The sequence below is a fragment of the Thamnophis elegans genome, chromosome 8 (genome assembly GCF_009769535.1).
Source record: "Thamnophis elegans isolate rThaEle1 chromosome 8, rThaEle1.pri, whole genome shotgun sequence".
Taxonomy (NCBI): Eukaryota; Metazoa; Chordata; class Lepidosauria; order Squamata; family Colubridae; genus Thamnophis; species Thamnophis elegans.
The window spans coordinates 40,750,747-40,771,556 of NC_045548.1; positions in this window are offsets into that span (position 1 = coordinate 40,750,747).

Here is a 20,810-nt window from a genome sequence, read left to right on the forward strand (position 1 = left end):
GGGTAATTTAGATAAAATCCAGAGGGGTGGGTGGGCTACAATCAGTGGGCTAAATGGTGATAGAAGGAAGGGAAAACTATTCAAAATGAACTCTCAAATTTACATTAAGTTGAAAGTTCCTGCTGGTGTTTGTAAACTGGGCATCTCAGGAATGAATGGCATAATAGTTTCAGTGTAGTAGTCCTCTTCTCCTCATTACTCCATATATACTGGTCAGTGGTGGGATTCAATTTTTTTTACTACTGGTTCTGTGTGCATGGCTTGGTGGGCGTGGTATGGCTTAGTGGATGTGGCATGCTTGGTGGGCGTGGCATGGCTTGGTGGGTGTGGCATGGCTTGGTAGGCATGGCTTGGTGGGCATGGCAGGGGAAGAATACTGTAAAATCTCCATTCCCTCCGCACTCCAGGGGAAGGTTACTGAAAAATCCCCATTTCGTCCCAAACAGCTGGGACTCTGGAGGCAGAGAATAGATGAGGGCAGGGCCAGTCGGAAGTGGTATTTACTGGTTCTCTGAACTCCTCAAAAGTTCCGCTGTCGTTTCTCCAGAATTGGTCAGAACCTGCTGAATGCCACCTCTGATACTGGTACCAACAATAGCTTACTTTCCTCTGGCTTTTCCTACCTTTTATATGGATAAACTGGAGGAATCTGTGATTGTCATACTTTTCCTCATTCAAGAGACAGAAAATAAGAATTTCATAAAGAGCAATTTGGCTTGTCAAATCTGAGACACTAATGAGATCAATTCCAGTCATTCAAAGAAGATACCCTTATCAGATCATGGAGCAAAAGGGACCCCCATTCAAGACTTATCTATAACCTGGAGATTATTTTGAGTCACAGCTCCTGCTCAAAGCAGGTGGAAGCATAGACCAAGAGAATTTGTACAGGTACATCTAATAGGCCAGTTTTACCTTTTCCTGGACTGGAAAGCTGTTCAAAAACTTGTTCATGCCTTAGTAATGAATAGATTACTGTAACATGTTCTTCTAAAGCTTCCAAGTGGTCTTTTAGGACACTTAATGTTCTACATGACACTGTTCCAAGAGACCACTTGGAAGCTTCAGCTGATACAGAATGCAGAGATGCAAACCATGAAGGCCATGACTTGTATTCCTAGAAGACCACTGCTCTGCAAGCTGTGCTGATTATCAGTTGGCTTTGAGGCATATTTCAAGGTGCTGGTTATTACCTAAAATGCCCTTCATATCACAGGCTCTGATTATTTGAGAGACCACTAATCCCTAACTGTTACAACCTATACCAGTTACATTTAGCAGAGTGAACCATTAATTGCATTGGTTTGCATTGATCAAGCAGTGTCATTTTCTGGGATTCTGGAAGCATTTCTTCTATGTTGCAATATCTGTCCTCTGGAATATTTCCTCACAGGCCTATATTGCTCCCACCTTCCTGATATTCAGGAAGCTGTTATTGTGGAAATCAGTGTTTCTTAATCTTGCCCACTTTAAGATTCAGCTCCAGGAATTCCCCAGACAACTTGGGAAAATTTATATCATAAATAAAACTACTTCATAAAATTTGACCAGATTGATCAAAAGTTATCTTCCTTGATTGGGGGGGGGGTAGACTTGTTCGTCCAGCTATTTTCAGTTTACAATTTTTTTCTGTATTATTTAAATGCCAAGGGCAAAGAATGTGAAGGAACCCTTCTGAGGAGATTGATGGAAAACAGAAAACAGCAGTAGTAGCACTTTCTACCTCCTCCAACAATCAAAAACCCCAAACAGATAATCAAAATAGATATCTTGAGAATAAATGATCAAGGCCATGTAGCATTTTGGATTTCATTCCAAAATATGCTTCTAGTTGTAAATACAGTATCTTCTGGCATCTTTTCATAGAACTAACTCTTTAAAGACTTGCATACAGGACCTATTAAATAATCCAAAGCACCTTTTAGAACAAGTTCCAAAATTGCACCACTGCAGAAGATAGGCGACTGGCTCTTCTTTCTTGTCTTGTCTTTCTTGCCTGCAGAGAAAGAAACTATGTCAAAATTGTAAGGCAGATTTTAGCACCAATAAGGAATCCTTTAGAGCCTTGACACCAAGGGTGTCAAACTTGGCACATCACATTGATATCACGTGACATGGCCTGCTGGCCGCTATTTTGATACCCTTGCATTAGAGGCTCTTCTAATAGAGAATTAGGGAGCCAGAAATGAATTTTCCCATAATCAGTTTTTCATTCATCAATTGGATAGTAAATTGCTAGTGTCACAAGGCAATGGCTTTTTCAGTTCTGGGATGCCTGTTCAGGACATCCTGTATAAAATCAACAGAAAGATGTACAATTAGGAAAATCTCTTTTCAACAAATCTTCAGGTTTTAAGATTAGCATGTCTTTCTCTCAGTGAAGGTTTAGACAAAACAAAGAAATGTCATAGAAATGTGACTGCCTCCCTTTGAATATCACACCTTCTTCCCCTTTGCCTGCTCCCTTTGGCTCTTCCTGCAGCCAAAAGAGATCTTACGCCAATTCAGCTCACTTTGACAAGGCAGATGATGTCAGCTCTTTGCTCTGACAAAGCACACTGCATTGACTTTGCTGCAGAACAACGCACCTCATTGTGGTGAACCAAAACTATCTCAGGACTACTGTTTTTTCTCTCTCTCTCTAAGTGCAAAATAAGCATCTTAATTAGAATTTGGTAGTGGATAAAGACCTTTAGGAAGCTCTTGAATCAATATTATCACTGCAATTTTACTGTAAGTTCTGTTGTTGGAAGTAGATAAATTATACACTCAATTTGAGGAAGTGTCCTAATTGATATTTAAATATATTTTGAGAAATCTCGTTGAAACGGAAGCAAGTATAAAGCAGAATCAGTTGTGCACAATACGGAGTCTCTATTAGCAGATTTCCCCCCTCTTTTTTAAAAAAATCTTGTAATTATTAGAAAATTCTAAATATTTGGAAAGTGGTTTTGAAATTTTCCTGCCCTAACTAGTTCAAATAGAAGCTTTCTCCACTTAGGAAGAAAGCACTTAGTACTTAGTAAGAGAAACATAAAATTTTATTCTCTATTGAAGCAATCCAATACTATTGAAACTGACTTGTCACCAAAGTACATCTAACTTGACAAATGGGATGGAGAAGAGGGAAGGTAATATATTGTGGAAACCCAAAAAAGTTAAATTGATCCCAAGGAATTATATTTAGTCTAAAACAGATTCACTCAGACATGTTCAGTTAGTTTGATTGGTTGATTGATTACAATAGATGCCATCAAGTTAATGTTGGTTCTTAGCACGTAACTAAATTTTCTCTAGGATAATCTGTTCCGCGTCCTTCTGGTCTTACAACAGTGCACCCATCAACATTGTAACTGAATCTATGTTCAGATATAGTTTATGTTCTTTAGAAGAAGAATTGTTTCATTTTCTCTTTTGCAGTAACATAACTGAAAATGTGAGAAAAGAATGCAGTTAGCTATAACTGATAAACAAATATTATTAAGTAGGAGCCTTTTCTCACTAGCAGATCTTAATATAATGCATTCTGTGGTGATATAAAGAACTGCTGGAAAATAATGTATTCTCCCGAGTTTTCCCATTTTCTCATGCAGAAATGAACATAACAAGGATTTTTAAATGAAATCTGGATTGCAATAAACATAGCTACTACCATGAATAGAAAGGGAAAAACTCAGCTTGCTAGGCCATTTCCATGACACTGTAAGTACTCTGTTTATTTAGTTATATTCAACCAATGTTTAAAGTTTTTCTGCTCTGCTTTTGCTTTGTTTTGTATTCTTGTTTAATAATACAATTGATGCAGTATCAACACACTTGGTCTATATTGGGCTCTAGACCCATATACTATAAGTACAAACTGTATATCTATAAGTCTCAGTGAGTTCAATGGGGTTTACACCAATTAGCATATACAAAATTCATGTTTAGTCACATATGAACTTGAAAGCAAGCCTCATTAACCATATAGGTAGTTTTAAGTAAGTAAGCAAAAGATTGGGTTGTGACCTCCAGGGGAGGTGTGGCAAACTCAAGACTGCTCTGCAAAAGAAGAGCCAATGATAGTTGCAAAGATCAAGGAATGAGTCAGTAGACCAGTTCTTTAAAACTTCTCCAGATACTTTTTGTCTGCTTGTTTATTACACTTATATACTGTAGAGGCCCAATTTATGTACTATAAGTATGTAAGGCTTAAAAGTGGCAATTGATTGAAAATGTACGATTATTTACTATTTATTTAAATGCATCATACCTGTCCACTTTCATAGACTGCCATACCATCAAATCATTGTTAACAGTGGTGGGTTTCAAAAATTGTTCGAACCTACTCTGTGGGTGTGGCCTCCTTTGTGGGAGTGGCTTGCCACCCATGTGACCAGATGGGAGTGGCTTGCCGCCCATGTGACCGGATATGAAGATGCCGACGACACTCGTCAGAACCACTTTAAATTACCTCACACACAGTACTGGCATGCATAAGAATATGTTGTAAACTTGTTTTTTAAAAGGCATCTTTGGCTTGTGTTAAAACAACTTCAACACATGCAATGTTCTGATTGCACCACAAATGCAGTAGTCATCGTTAACTTTCACAGAGGCACTGAGTTTTATAAATATGAGCATGATAGTATAGAATAATCATATCCAAGGACCAGTGGTGGGTTTCAAAAAATTTTGGAACCTCTTCTGTAGGTGTGGCCTGCTTTCCGGGTCCACTGGTGGAACCTCTTCTAACCGGTTCGGTAGATTTGATGAACTGGTTCTACCGAATAGGTGCGAACTGGTAGGAACCCACCTCTGATTGTTAACTCTTAACAACCATCTAAATAGATTTTCTTCATTTTACAAACAGAAATAAATCCAGATACAACCATTCTTTAAGTATTAGATTCATCATCTAAAGTAGAATTAGGCAACTAGTTCAAGACTTTAAAAAAGAAGAGGAAGAAAGAAGGAAAGACAAATGTGATTACTCCTACTCTTTATCTATTCTCTTCGAGAGCATTGTTTCATACTCCTACAGTCTCTCTGTATACATGAGAATTAAAACAGTCCAATTATTATGCAATTACAAGAAAAGGTTGGGCTAAGGTGAAATACTTTCCTCTGTCTGAAAGAAGATTCTCACAGGAGAGAGCTCTTACTAAATGGGATGGAATTCACTTAGTAAGTCTCCATTTATATGGAGTCTTCAGAAAGTAAAAAGCAATTTATTTGCTGCCACTGAAAAGCTCAAGGAAATGAAATGTGTAGTGTGTGATGAAATCAGAACAATTTATGGTCTTACTGAAATGCTCAGGAAAAACAAGAGAATCCTATTACTGCAGACTTTTATGTTGTTGAGCTTGGAAATTTAGCACCTCACTGAAGTTTTCAATTCTGTTGATATTCTTGTCTAGTACATCTAGGTTAAAGGTAGTTCAAGGCTATATTTCACATTGTATATAATTTTACCCAGATGAGCCACAATACCAATTTCAATCTTTAGATGACTGATCCTGACCCTGGTTTGTATCCTATAGTTTACATTGAATATTTGGTGACTTTGTTCAAAGGATATTAGATAATAATGCCATTGTATCTGTAGTCATTTTGCTACCTCTCTTTTGATACCACAGACTTGAAGTTGACAATATTCGCTATTAAGCTCTTAAGATCAGAGCATGAAATAATGTCCAAGAGAAGAGCAATAACCCTACCTGCTCCTTTAAATTTTATTTATGCAAGCCATTTACATATGCACAAACACTTACATATATACACATCTTCAACAAACTGAACAGTTTTCTTAAAGATGGCAGTACATTTCAAAAACATAATACATATTTAACTAAACCAGTGTTCCCTTCTGCTTGCAAAATTCCAACAGTAACATTTGCAAAAAATCTCATGTACTGTGTCACATTGTGTTTTAGAATGTCTCCAGATTAAGCAAAGCACAGCACACAAAATGCTTTTATGAACCAATTGATTCCCCCCCCCCTTTATTCAAAACATTTCAAGATAGAAAAGCATTGCTTCGTATAAGAATTCAATTCTTTCAGCTGGATAGCTCTGCAAGTGGCATTCAAATAAATATGTCCTCCCTTCTTCTCACTTCTACTTTAGATCAGAATGGTACACAACAAATTTATGGCTTAGATTGATATATCAGACCAAGATTAATTAACTCCCTTCCTGCAAAAACAATAGTTCTGTTACTCTAGCAGTGTGTACTTATCACTATTAACTCTTAACTGTATTCCCCATATAGTTAATCAAAGACTTTAATTAAAATGTAGCAACAATCTCTCATGCTAGCAGAACTTTGATCTTTGAATCCTCTCTCTCTGATATGTATGTATGTCTTTTTCCTTGCATAGCAATATCTTTGCAAACTTCTTTCTGGTGATCTTCCATTACTTGATATCCTCAGACTCTATTGAATTTTAGTTTACTCATCTCTTGATGTGATGCCTGATTATTTCTGTTTCTGTCTTCTACATTTCTGTACAATAATGATGGGAGACTATTTTTTTACATTTAACTGAGATATAAGTTAACATGACAGACAGTACATTCAACATTTAGTGCAGTTCAGCTAACAACAACCCATGTTTTCTGATGATGATGTCCATTCAGTCAGAAGAGGGCTTCAAAAATTTCAACAATGGGTTCTCTTCCCGGTTTCTGGGTGGGTGTGGCCATGGGTGGGCGTGGCCTAATCAGTCTCCTGCATCATGGCGTCGGGCATTTTTGCCTTCCCCAGACTGCAGAGGTTTTCCTTGAGCCTTTGGGAGGGCGAAAACTGCATCCCCCGGGCTCCAGAGGCCTTCTGGAGGCTGGAAATTGGCCCATTTCTGGCTTACAGAACTTCCAGGAGACCCATTTTCCCCCTTCCCGAACCTCCATGCAGGTCCTGCACTTACCTCTGATCCAAAATAGGCCGCATGGAGACTCCTGGGAGGGGTGAGGTGGAGTGGGAGGAGATGGGCGGGGAAGAGCCAGCTAGGGGTGGGATTTGGAGTTTCTCCAAACTGGCCATAATGTTAGCTACAGGTTCTCCCAAACCCAGGCAAATCCGTAGCAGGCCAACCCTGCATTTCAGTCATGCCTGATTCTATCAGACAGATTTCACAATTTCAGGACTGAGCAGATAATGCTGCTCAGTCAATGCAGCTTTAAAATAGAGTTTCTAGGATGAGTCTTTCATCTTGAATCATAAGATGGGAAATTAGCTTTTTTTGGAATATAAACTGGGATTTAGTGATAGGTTTCTGGAGGACAGAGAATTAGGATAACCAATGAGTGATTCTCTGTGTTAAGGGTCAGATTCACTCTGTTGAAGGGTGGGAATAGATAGGAATGAAGACAGACAGGCACGTGCCACTAACAAGTGCATGCAGTGCTATTTTTTTGCTATATGAGGTTAGTACAAAGTGTATTTACAAGAATTTCAGTCAATATAAAATTGTATCTATTTTAGATTTAGTTAATACATAATATGTATTTTAGAGCCCAAGCCAGAGGTAGTATTCAGCCAGTTCCGACAGGTTCTGGAGAACCAGTAGTAGACATTTTGAGTAGTCCAGAGAATTGGCAAATAGGCTGGTCCTGCCGCAGCTGCCTCCCAGCCTCTCAGCTGATCTTCTTTTGTTGCCCTGACAGAAGAACGGAGCTGGAAAGCAGGTTAGTGGGCTGGGGAGGGAATGGGGATTTTGCAGTAATCTTCCCCTGCCACACCCACAAAGCCACCTCCACAGAACCAGTAGTAAAAAAAATTGAATCCTACCACTGGCCCAAATATAACTATGTACTATTATAAAACTATACAGTACAAATACTGTATCACTTATCCGTTACAACATCTGAACTACTGCTTGCCCACTGTCTACAGTAGAGGGCTGCATTTTCCTCTTTGCTGGCTCTTTACAGATTTCTCTTCTGGCTTCAGTTGCCTCAGATTCATTCCTGGTTCTTTTCCCAGGATTATTCTGGCTCCAAGTCACTGCTTCCTCTGTTCACATCTCACTCAATTGCCTGAAAGCTACTTTTTCCAAAAGGCAACTGAACTTTCTTTTCCTTTTTTGCTTTGAAAACATTTTACTTCTCAATTCAAAATGCTTCTTCAGTTCTTGTCCAGTGTAAACAGCATTTTCTTCTCACAGTGCCTCCTCTGTTTCATCATAGGTAAGTTGCTTCTCTCTACCATAGTTAACAAAACAAAAATCAGTAGAAAGAAAACTCAAAGCGATACTGAAAGCAATGAGAAGAAAGGGAATGATGTCTTAAATAAAATTCTGACCATAGGCCCATTTTAAATGTACGCATGAGTGTCAACTATATTGGAAAAAATGTTTTGGGTCATAGCAACAAAAACAATACTAGTGGGCAACCTAGAATTCATGATGCCTTCAAATATGGTATATTCAGTATCAACAGTAGAGACCTTCAAATTTTTAGTCTCTATCATATCTCAAGACCTAAAATGGACACCTAACATCAAAAACATTATCAAAAAAGCACAACAAAGAATGTTCTTTCTGTGCCAACTCAGGAAGCTCAAACTGCCCAAGGAGCTGCTGATACAGTTCTACAGAGGAATTATTGAGTCTGTCATCTGCACCTCCATAACTGTCTGATTTGGTTCTGCAACCCAACAAGACATACACAGACTTCAGAGGATAATTAGATCTGCAGAAAAAACAATTACTACCAACCTGCATTCTATTGAGGACCTGTATACTGCACGAGTCAAAAAGAGGACTGTGAAAATATTTACAGAACCCTCACATCCTAGACATAAATTGTTTTGACTCCTATCCTCAAAATTCGCTATAGAGCACTGCACACCAGAACAACTAGACACAAGAACAGTTTTCTTCCGAACACCATCACTCTGATAAACAAATAATTCCCACTGTCAAATTATTTACTGTTTACATTACTATTACTATTTATCTTCTCATGTTCCTATCACCCATCTCCTCCCACTTATGACTGTATGACTGTAACTTTGTTGCTTGTATCCTTACAATTTATATTGATTGTTTCCTAGTATGATTTGATTGCTTATTTGTATCCTATGAGTATCATTAAGTGTTGTACCTTTTAATTCATGACAAATATATCTTTTCTTTTATGTACACTGAGAGCATATGCACCAACATTTTTGTAAGTCCAATCACACTTGGCCAATAAAGAATTATATGCTATGCTATGCTATGCTATGCTATGCTATGCTATGTTATGCTATGCTATGCTATGCTATGCTATATCCTTAAGCCTCTCAAGATCATGCCACTAAAATTTGGCATTAGAGTGATTTTACTCATGAAACTTTGAATGAAGCAACAAAGGCTTATCCATATTGAAATCCCAAAACCACTCAATTCCCAAAGTGGTTTGAAAAAAATTAGAATTTACCGTGTCTAGTCAGCTTATTGTATCACTAGGCCCTTGGAATACAATAAATGGGGAGGTATTTAAGTATGGCCCCTTACTGATGAAAGCTGACTGCCTCTGCAAGAAATGCAATAGATATAAAGCTCCTTTATTTCATGCTGAGATGCATGCTGCCTTTACAATTGCTAAGGCTATAACATTAGCTAATGAAGATGCAGACTGCCTACTGTAAACTCCATCAGAATGTGAGCAAATTTCATTTTGATGGCTTTGCTGATTATTACCACATAGTGACTTGGGAGTTTGCTAATAAATTGCTAGCCCTGTTATTACTTCTTATTACAATAGATATTATCAGCCACAACACTATTCCCTAGATTTTTCAGGTTCATAGCATTACATATGTAGTGCATCAAGGGTATGGCAATGTGTTATGCTCCTGTCTCTCTCTGAAGGGATTACTCATTCATTTTTAATTGTTACAGAACAATGCTTAAATACAAATGCTTGATGTTTAAAATGATTTTCCCAGTTGCTATGTTCTTTAAAGGAAGATTATTTAATTTTCTTTCTCCATAGAGTTCATTGAAAGAGTCAAACTGCCATTATTCTCAGGACTTCTGTTTTAGATACTGTCTTGTGCTAAGCCAGGAATAGGCAGTCTTTGGAGGCTTGGGAGAGGATGGGATGATTTCTGTTTTCCTTAATGAATCCCCAAAAAGCTTCTTCTGTGTATAAAAAAAATGAAAAATAAGGCATGATTCCTATATGGATGCAAGGGGAAATTCTGCATCAATAAATAAGCAAATAAATAGAAATACTTTATTTTAGTCTGAAATAAATATACAAATTACAGATTTATCATTCCTAGTGATTGTTTATGGGTAGCAGTAGGGTTTATTCTCATCTAATATTTTCATTTTATTTAAATTATATTTAGAGTCCTCCATCCAAAAACTAAAATGATAATTACAGTATAAAAATATGATGCCCCAGTTAACATAACCTCTGACATAAAAAAGCAATATCATCAGAAGAACTCATTTAATTGAGTAGGACAAATGTCTTGATATCAAGTCAGGTTTTCAGAGCTTTAGAAAGGTCAACAGGGTTGCGATATCTGAGGGTGGGGGAGTGCTAGGCTAATATTTTTTTATAAAAAGAATAAGAAGAAAACCATATAGAGTATTATATTCAACACTAGGATGAGTTAAAGAAGTCTTAAATGTTAGATTAAAACCTTTTTGACTGAATTGTTTTAAAATTGTATTCAATCTGTTCTCTAAATTGAACATCATATTTGTGCATTAGTTGCCATCACAAATTAACCTAAAACTTTGTTATTTAGTTTGCTAAAGCTAATTGGGAATATGGAATTACATGATTATAAACTGGGTAAAATTGAATCAACATCAGTGTGATTTATTTGTAAAATTGATTGGATACAGAATAAAAAAATCAGACCGCCTTACATCTTTCTTATGATCGCAATGTTTGTGGCAGTGAAAAATAATGAAATCTTGTGTTGGAATTACCTTTCCACTCATAGATAGCATATAGCGAAGCTTTCAAAGTATAAAAAGCAGATCCTCACAGCGTGAGGATCACTTCACAGCAAGCAATGGTCCAGCACCCTCTCATTTTTGTAGTAAAGTTCAATTTCATGGAGTATTTTGATTAGTTTATCGATTCCCTACTTTTCAATGGTCTCATCTCACTGCATTGTACCAAGAACAAGGAGTACAACCCTGTGTTATCTTGGAATGTTTGACCTTCTGCCAAGGATACAGTGAAATCATCTCAACATTAAGCACTGTCTGTGTCTCAAGGTTATTAGGACTTAGATATGAAAGATCACCAAGAAAAAGACAACACGAAGTATAACCCAAAGGTGACCCTTTGGTGAATAAAATGAATGCTTACTTATTTAAGGTAAAAGTTTCCCTGTCAAGTCATGTCTGACTCTAGGTGGCAGTTTCTTGGCTGAAGACACATTTTGTGGTCATGGGGTCATGTGGTCAGCATGGCTATATGCCAAAGGTACATGGAAAATTGTTACCTTTCCACCTATTAATTTACTCTCATTTGCATGCTTTCTAACAGCTGGTGGGAAGGTGCTGGAGCAGGAATGGATATGCCTCTTTGTGTGGTGCTTGGGTCTCGAACCAGGCTGTCAACTTTCCAGGCTCAGGATCTTTAATCATTGAGCTATCGTGCCCCCATTGCTTATTTATTTAGCACTAAAATATTTAATCATTACAAAAAATATAAAACCATATAGAGTTTTGTGTATCATTCTCCTAAATGAAATAGTTATATACCACTACTCAATTCCCCACCAATCTTCCAGTAAAGCTATGAACAGTACTCATCCATCCATCCATCCATCCATCCATTTATCCATCCATCCATCCATCCATCCATCCATCCATCCATCCATCTATCTTTATTGTCATTGTTTAAAATGTTTACATTTGTGATTTCAATATCTGGGTCAGTCACTCTTTCTCAACCCAACTCACCTCACAAGGTTGTGGAGAAAATAGGAAAAGGAATTGGATATGTTCTCTGACTTGATTTATTTGTAAAAATAATAAAGGCGGATATAACTGAACAAATAAATAATTTGTAATATCTTCAAAATTTACTCATCCTTTCCCACTAGTTTCTTTATTTTCTTTTTCCATTGGTTCCTTTCTTGCTCTATCCAGTGTTTATTTTTAGCTCTCCCCTTAATTAAAGTCCAACTCCACCTCAGTTCTGATCATTTTATATTTTCTTCAAGCATCCTTTCAAGCTCACATTTGATATAGTCAAAGTGAAACTGATTAACAATATACAGTAACTGTGAAATTTGCACTTCAAATGTTAAGATGTATGCCAATGGATTGTGGGCCCTAACTCCACAAAATTAAAAATGTTCCTCCTAAAATACAAAAGGATAGAATTACTGTATTGGATATTTTAAAGAATCACCTTTGTTTCAGGTTCACTGGGAGCTTAACTTATTCGAGAGTAGCATTTCCACTGAAATTGGGATGAAAACATGATGGTATCCTCCTTTGGCCTTTAGAAAATGAGAGTGGCAGTAATTGTCCTCTGAATTTAAACTCTGATCCTTGCTGTTGAAATTTGTAAATGTTATTAAAAACAGGCTGGTGCTTTTAGATACAGTTTTCAGTTCCTATCAAGAAACATATCTTGACATTATATTTAAAGGGATATATTATGAAATATTTCTTTTTTAATAAGGGCAAATATAATTAAGAACCTTAGTGAGTAAAAATAATTGTGTTTTAATTTTCTAATGTAAGCTGCCTGGGATTCTGGTTGCCAAGCAGGAAAGCAAAATCTCTATAAAACATCAAAAAACCAAGAAAAGAATTAGGAATCTTTAATTAAGCTATCTTATACCTGAACAATGAATAAACAATATATGAGTGTTAATTGATGTGCAATAAGACAGTCCCTAAATGTTTTTAGCAAATTAGAGAAAATGAATTAAAATTAATCCAATGAATTCAGTTCAATTGTTAAAAAACCAGAACAGAAATTATTATCTATAGAATTCCATGATGAAATAAAATGCTAGAAATTCTGCAATGTATAAGATATAGAAGTTTAAATCATTCAAACAGTGGTATATAGATATATGTTCTAATAAGCAATAATTGAACAAGTTTTAGAAGAGATATTTTACTCTATAGACAATTTATAAACATAGAATTGTGAATTCCAATGGTAATTCATTGGTAGAGATGATATTATATATTCAAGGAGTCATGGAAGGAAGGATTAATTCAGAATATACTAGCAAGATAAAAAGGGAATATGAGGGGAAAGTCATTACTAAAAATCTCCTGGACAGAATTTTTTTTAAAAAAAGTCCAGACGGCAAATGCTATCTGACTTCATTGGTCTGTTTCTAAACTAAGGTGAAAGGGTACTGTTTTATTCATTCATTCAATTTATATATTTCACATATTACCTGGAGGGAACTCTGGGAAACTAATATATACACAGACCTGAAATCTAGTTGTCTGACAGAAACTTTCAGGTTATATCCAAGTTCCAAATGGAGGAATTTCATCATAGGATCAGGAAAAAAAGAGGTTTGAGGAAATTTACATATTTCAATGGTGTACCAAAATCTTTCTTATGGAGGGACAGTGTAATTATTTTGATAATGGTGAGTAGCATAGGCTTCTTCTGTACTCACAGGAAAACAATAATAGTGCTACTAGTGAAAGGCTATTTGGCCCCATAAACCTTTGAAGAAAATTTAGTCATGGGGAAGAAATGCAGAATAACTGGATAAAGCTTGGACTGTTTAAATCTTTCTTATTTAGACAAACATTATCATCTGTATTTGTTTTGATGTGCTGCTGTACAGGTTACACAAATCCTTGATCAGACGCTAAGTGGGTGGTATGACACTAGCTGCACAGGGAAGGCTTTTACAAGAATTTCGTATCATATATTTACCATTTTTAAAAAAGATTGTTCCAGTTTATTTACCCATAGAAATTTAAGTGGCTTTTTTTTCCAATAGAGGGAATAAAAAACATTACCTTGAAAAACTCAGTATATTTTGTGGCTCTTGTTTTATAGATGTCCAGCTCATAGACTTCTCCTATGAATTTCTTACAAGTATTATGTATCTGTACAATGCAAAGTCTACATACATTATAATGGAAAAGTGTGCCTCATCATTGCAAGTAAGCCATAATTCTTGCCTTTATGTATTTAAACATGTATGTTCCTAAAACTTGACCAACTGTTTCACTGCAAACTCAATACATAGATAGAAATCTATCTTTCTATTTTTTTTAAATGTCTAATGAGGCAGAAAATATGTTTCATATATTTTCTCTATCACAAGATTCTCAAGATTGAAATACCAGGTAATTTGTAATAATTAACTGGAGACCTTATTTTCAAATGCTCATTGACTCATGAGAAAGCTTGAAAAGAAAAAAAAAGAAATAAGCAGGAAACAATAAGAAAAATGTTGTTTTCAAAAGTAAAGAGGTAAAGGGGGAAGAGGTGAAAGAAAGTTCTTGTAACATTGTTCTTGGTATGTAGGAGATATCATAACAGGAATTGTGATGGATCAGACTGAGTGGTGGAGGAGACAGAGCCTAAGGCAGGGCTATGAAACTTCCAGTCCTTGGACCAGATGTATCATGCCCTGGCCACACCCAGGTTTGGTTTAGTGAATGGGAAAAAAGTCCCAATACATAATGCACCACTGTGGCGATGTGAGTTTGACATCCCTGGCCTAGAGAATCATTCTATATTTCCTACAAGTTGGCCTTAGAGGCCTAAAGATTTATTTATTTTATATGCCATTCATTTCCCCAATAAGGCAACAGAGTTAGGACCACAGTGAGCCTTGGCCTAAAACATGAGTGAAAGGGATTCCAGATCATCTGTTTCACCCAAGACCCTCTGGAATTGCCATGCAATTACTTTTCCCCCTTCTTCCCTACAAAGGGACCAGTTTGGGGAGGGACCCATCCATGTACACCCCCTACCCCATCTCTCACTTGGAGAAGAGGATACCAAACATTCCATACAAACTCATGAGTGACCCCTATTGTCTCACCCTGGTAGCCCATCCCTTATCACATCAGGGAGAGAAGGGCTGAGCTCAGCCACTCCCCATCAGTTCCTGTTATGACCAGTTCTCCCAGACCAATCCTTCCCAATGTTCTTCCTTGGGGTATTAGCCTTCCCTTTGTTGGTGCCTTCTGGATTCCACATTCACCCTTAGTCCTGACCACCAGTTCTGTCTTGCCCTCTAACAATGCCATCATATCTCTGAGTTGGTTCTGGGTTTCTAAAGCCAGGCTGAACAATTGGCATCTTTCTTCCATAAAAGGTTCTAACCTAAGCTGGTGATCCTAAATGCTATTTTGCTAGCATGTAAAATTTGGAATATTACATCATAATTTGCATCTATTAAATTACTTTCTTATGTATTAGTATTTATACTGCTTTAAGACTATCATACAAGGAGTTAATCGCAAAGGTCCTTTTTTCAAGAGGCAACAAGACTTTCTCTTTTCAACAGAAAGTTCAGTTGCCTCTTGAAAAAAGGACCTTTGCGACAACCATGACCTAGATGACTGAGAATCTCCATAGACATTTAGCAATGCACTTTGCTAAATGAACCCTTCCAATGGTGCAGGAATATGAACGTATTTCCAGAAAAATTGCAGACTACAGAAACCATTTGCGCTTCAGTTTGAGATGCAGACAGAACAGACCCAAACCCCAACAGTCTGTGCCTATGCACCAGGAAAGTCCAGTTGCCTCTTGAAAAAAGCATCACTGTGACCTGGATGACTGAGAATCTCCATAGACACAGGGAGTTTATATTACAAACATTTCAAGTTTTTCTTCTAGTAATTTATTATTTCTTTTTTTTAAGTGTTTCTTTGCTTATCTAAGATTTTCTTTGTTTGCATCTATATTAATAATCTGTTTATGATTTATATAGGAAAGGTTTCTTAATTTTCAGTTAGCTAGGCAGGCTTTGAGGTATTTCCTCCTATACCAAGTATACCATCCCTGCCAGTTCTTCACTTTAGCTAATTTTCCAGATGTTTTTTTCTTCTTTTATTTGATTCTGTTCTTCTCTTTGGGATCTTTAGCCACTGATTGCTGAACAGCTGTAGCCTCTTCCTAGAAGTCTTTGAATCTTCTTTTTGGGATCCTAACCATTCTGCCTTTCGTCACACAAACATACTGCATTGAACTTCCTTATCTGAATAACCACAGTTCCACATTCTCCCATGAAACTCTACTTCCACTATCCCTAAACAACAATGAAAAACTTCCTAATGGCAACTTGTCTTCTTTTCCAGTTTCCCCCCCTCAAATTCTAGAAAGTTAAAGAAGATGGGTTCTATTTTACAAATAACCCAGGATCTACGTGATCAAAATGGGTTTCTGTAATTGGTAAACCATTGTGTTATAATCTATTTGCATGTGTTGGGCTACAGATTATTTGGGATAAATGTTCCTCATACCTGATTGAATTCTAGGGCACTGAAATTGAAATCAGCAGTAGCAGAATGCAAGCTTGGAAAGACATCTAACTGATTTATAGGTACTGATATTATCTAACAACATGCAGACATTACACCTGCAGCATAAGAGACAAGGTTTCTAATCACAAGTAAGTAGTCCCATAAGATCACAAAAAGCAGTGGCTTGAAAAATTGTTTTGCAGACAATTTACATTAGCAATTGACCTCTTTAAAAGAAACCATGGTAGCAAAACACTGCCTATTAAAGAAAATGCAAACACACTATATGGGATTTTCTTTAAAAACCCCATTAAAATATCTAACAAACTGGCATAATGTCCTCATATCTGTTAACAAGACAGTGATTATCCACCCCAAAAATGTTTTTCTGTAGGATTTATAATATTGTCTTATGCTGCCTTATCTTTAAGGGTTCCACCACAAAACCGTGTTCGACTAAAGCGCGCTCGCCGAAACCGCGTAGCTGACGTCATCACAGCGCGACGAAAAAAGCACGCTGTGAACGTTAAAGCTAAAATTAACCCCTAAACCTAAACCTAACCCCCCTAAACCTAACCCTAAACCTAACCCTTAACCTAACCCTAAACCTAACCCTTAACCTAACGCTAACCCTAAACCTAACCCTTAACCTAACCCTAACCCTAACCCTAACCTAACCTTAACCCTAACCCTAACCCTAACCCTAACCCTTAACCTAACCCTAACCCTAATCCTAACCCTTAACCTAACCCTAACCCTAACCCTAAACTTAACCCTTACCTTAACTTGAATCGGCTTGCTTTCAAAGCGCTTTTTAAAGCGCCCTTTTTTCTCCGCGGTCGCTGTTGTCGCGCTGCTGATGACATCAGCGACGCGGTTTAATCGGGCGCGCTTTAGTGGAGCGCGGTTTTGTCGTGCCACGATCTTTAAGATACAACTATCAGAGAAAATGGGGGCTCCATTATAGAATGAATAATTAGATGAATAGATCACATTCTAAATACACTGCAAAATCTCAGCAAAAATGCATCTAGTTTGTCCTTACTAGCCATAATTTTGGATTAATGATTTTTAAAAAGTTAAAAATGTCAAGCATCAGACTTGTGATATTAAGTTTTTTTCACTGTGGATATATTTACTTGGCTGAATATTTGTTTTCTCTTGGCTTTGTTTACTGGATTGCTGATTGACTGTGACATGAAATATTCAAGCCAGCAGAGACAACAATGGTAAATAGAATTTGTGAGTTGAGTGGCCATAGAATAATTCACATAAATAAATAAACAAAAAAAACAGTCAGTTTAACAGTTATTTAAAGCTATGTTCAGCGGGCTTTGTCCTCTCCACATATTACAATATAGATAAATAAGTTAGTAGTGCTTCAAAATGGAATCTTCCCAAACAAGGGAGAGTTGCTATTTTATACTCAACTGTAGGAATAAATAAAGATGTCATGTCATATTTATCTCATTAATAATTTTTGTTAGTACAAAGTTAATTAGAAAACGAGTGTGTTGGGAGGGAGGATCCAATGTCGCGATGACACATCGCACGGACCCGACAGTCCGGGTCCGTTGATGAAATTTTTGTCTTTGAATGGTCCGGTAGGACCTAAACCATCCCGAAGAGATGGTGACAGGGAAGCCAAAGCCTTGCTGGTCACAGGGACATCGGAAAGTCCCTGTCTGACCCAAGGGTAGTGCTTCCAACTGAGGACAAAGAGGCAGCCCCCAGGCTGGCATAGTTGGAGACGGCTCCTGAAGGAAGAGACGAAGCAAAAACGTTCCATCTGGTGAGGTTTTTTTTTCTTTTTTTACTTTCAGAAGATCCATGTTGAGAAACCATTTTTCTTAAAAAAATAATAATAACAACAACTAGTCGTCAAAGTAAGAATAAAGCAGTGAATTTGACACTTATTGGACTGTTACTAGAAGATTTCCTGCTCTAGTTAGTAATGACGTTTTGTGGATTGAAGTAATGGCAACATTTCCTGTCTCCCTGCTTGTAGTCTATGGACTGATCTTTTTTTTCTATTTTTTCCTTTTTACTACCCTAATTTTTTTTTCTTTGGCTAAATTCAACTTCTTCTCTTTCTTCAACAAATTTTTCCTTCTATTGGTTAAAACTATATGAAAGATATTTAAGGGAAAGCAAAAAAAACCCCAACAATTGACTAATTATTGAATCTGCCACCTGGAAGCCAAAGTCTGAACTTTGTTTCTGTTTTGGATACAATGTACCCTTTGTTCTGCTTCATTTGGTTTCACTGACCTTGCAATGGAAGGGTTTGGAATTTGCTTATGTTTTTAAAACCTGATAAGATTCAAAAGCACGAAACCTGTTTTGTTAGTTCTTCTGGTAAATTTTTTGGCAAGAGAAGTAAAAGAAAACAAAAATAAAAACTCTCCTATTCTAAAAACTTTGAAAGAACTGGTGTTTAAGATTTAAAATAAATACAGACACATCTCATAAAATTTTGACAGGCTAGAGTGGCAGATTCCTTTTCCTATTCTTTTTTCTTTATACTCCTTTGCATTTTGAAAAATGGATCATTATTCAGAGGAAGAAAACCTAATAATCCAAAACATCCTGGCTGGACTTCAAAATATTGCAGAAGGACTTAAGAGATTTGACAAGAAATGGGACAGTGTATGGGGTACTACAGTTAAAGAGGAGGGGGTTGGAGCCCCAGAGATCAAAGAAGAGAATGGAAACATAGAAAATAAAGATAATATGTCAGATGAATTCATCAATGGACTAAATACGAGCAAAAGTGAAAAGAAGGGAAGCTGGAAAAGTGTTTTTGACAACCTGGAGCCTTTCTTTCAATTTCAAGATGCAGGAGGGAAAAAAAGAGCAGAAAGGATGGAATTAAGAAGACAAATATATCCAGAAACAAGTTTGATAACCAAAGCTAAGCCTACGTTAATAACAATTAAAGAGCAACGAAACTACATGAGAGATCCTTTAAGCTACAGAGTGTGGAGAAAAGTGTTAAACTCTTAAAAGATTTTAATAATGGACCTGGACTCCAATTGCGCAGAGCCAGCCGGGGTACCGGGGGAAGGTCTTGAACGACATCTCTGTACTGACTTTCAACCTGTTGCTCCTGATGAAGTGGACAAGGCCATGGGAGCGGTGAGTGCTGCCACGTGTATACTGGACCCGTGCCCCACCTGACTGATCGCGAACAGCAAGGAGGTGACGCGGAGCTGGATCCAGGCGATGGTGAATGCCTCTCTTCGGGAGGGCTTCTTCCCACCGGCATTGAAGACAGTGGTGGTGAGACCCCTCCTGAAGAAGCCATCGCTGGATCCAGCCATTTTGAATAACTACCATCCAGTCTCCAACCTCCCCTTTATTGAGAAGGTTGTTGAGAAAGTGGTAGCCTCTCAACTCCGATGGTCCTTGGATGAAGCCGATTATCTGGACTCCTTTCAGTCTGGATTCAGGCCTGGCTACAGCACAGAAACCGCTTTGGTCGCACTGACCGATGATCTCTGGATAGCCAGGGATGGAGGTCATCCGTCCATCCTAGTGCTTCTTGACCTCTGAGCGGCCTTCGATACCATCGACCATGGTATCCTTCTGTGACAGTTACGAGAGGTGGGGGTGGGAGGCACCGTTTTTCGGTGGTTCTCCTCCTACCTCTCGGACAGGTCGCAGTCGGTGTTGGTCGGGGGGCAGAGGTCGACCCCTAGGCCCCTGAAATATGGGGTCCCTCAGGGTTTGGTCCTATCCCCCCTCCTGTTTAATATCTACATGAAGCCACTGGGTGAGATCATTCAACGGCACGGGATAAAATACCATCAATACGCGGATGATACCCAGTTGTATCTGTCCGCCCCGTGCCAACTCAGTGAAGCAGTTGACGTGATGTGCCAGTGCCTGGAGGCTGTCAGGGTCTGGATGGGGGTTAACAAGCTGGCGCTCAATCCAGACAAGACCGAGTGGCTGTCGTTTTCCCTCCCAAAAATATGGTTAGTATTCCATCACTCAGGCTGGGGGGTGAAATTTTATGCCCCTCAGACAGGGCTCGCAATTTGGGAGTCCTCCTGGACCCCAGCTGACCTTAGAACATCATTTGTCAGCTGTGACCAGGGGGGCATTTGCCCAGGTTCGCCTGGTGCACCAGTTGCGTCCCTACCTGAACCGGGAGGCACTCGCAACAGTCACTCATGCCCTCGTGACCTCAAGACTGGACTACTGCAATGCGCTCTACATGGGTCAGCCCTTGAAGAGCATTCGGAGACTTCAACTCATCCAGAATGCAGCCGCGCGAGCGATTGTGGGTGCACCTTGGTACACCCACGTTACACCTATCCTCCGCGAGCTGCACTGGTTACCGATTGGTCTCCGGATATGCTTCAAGGTGCTAGTCGTCACTTA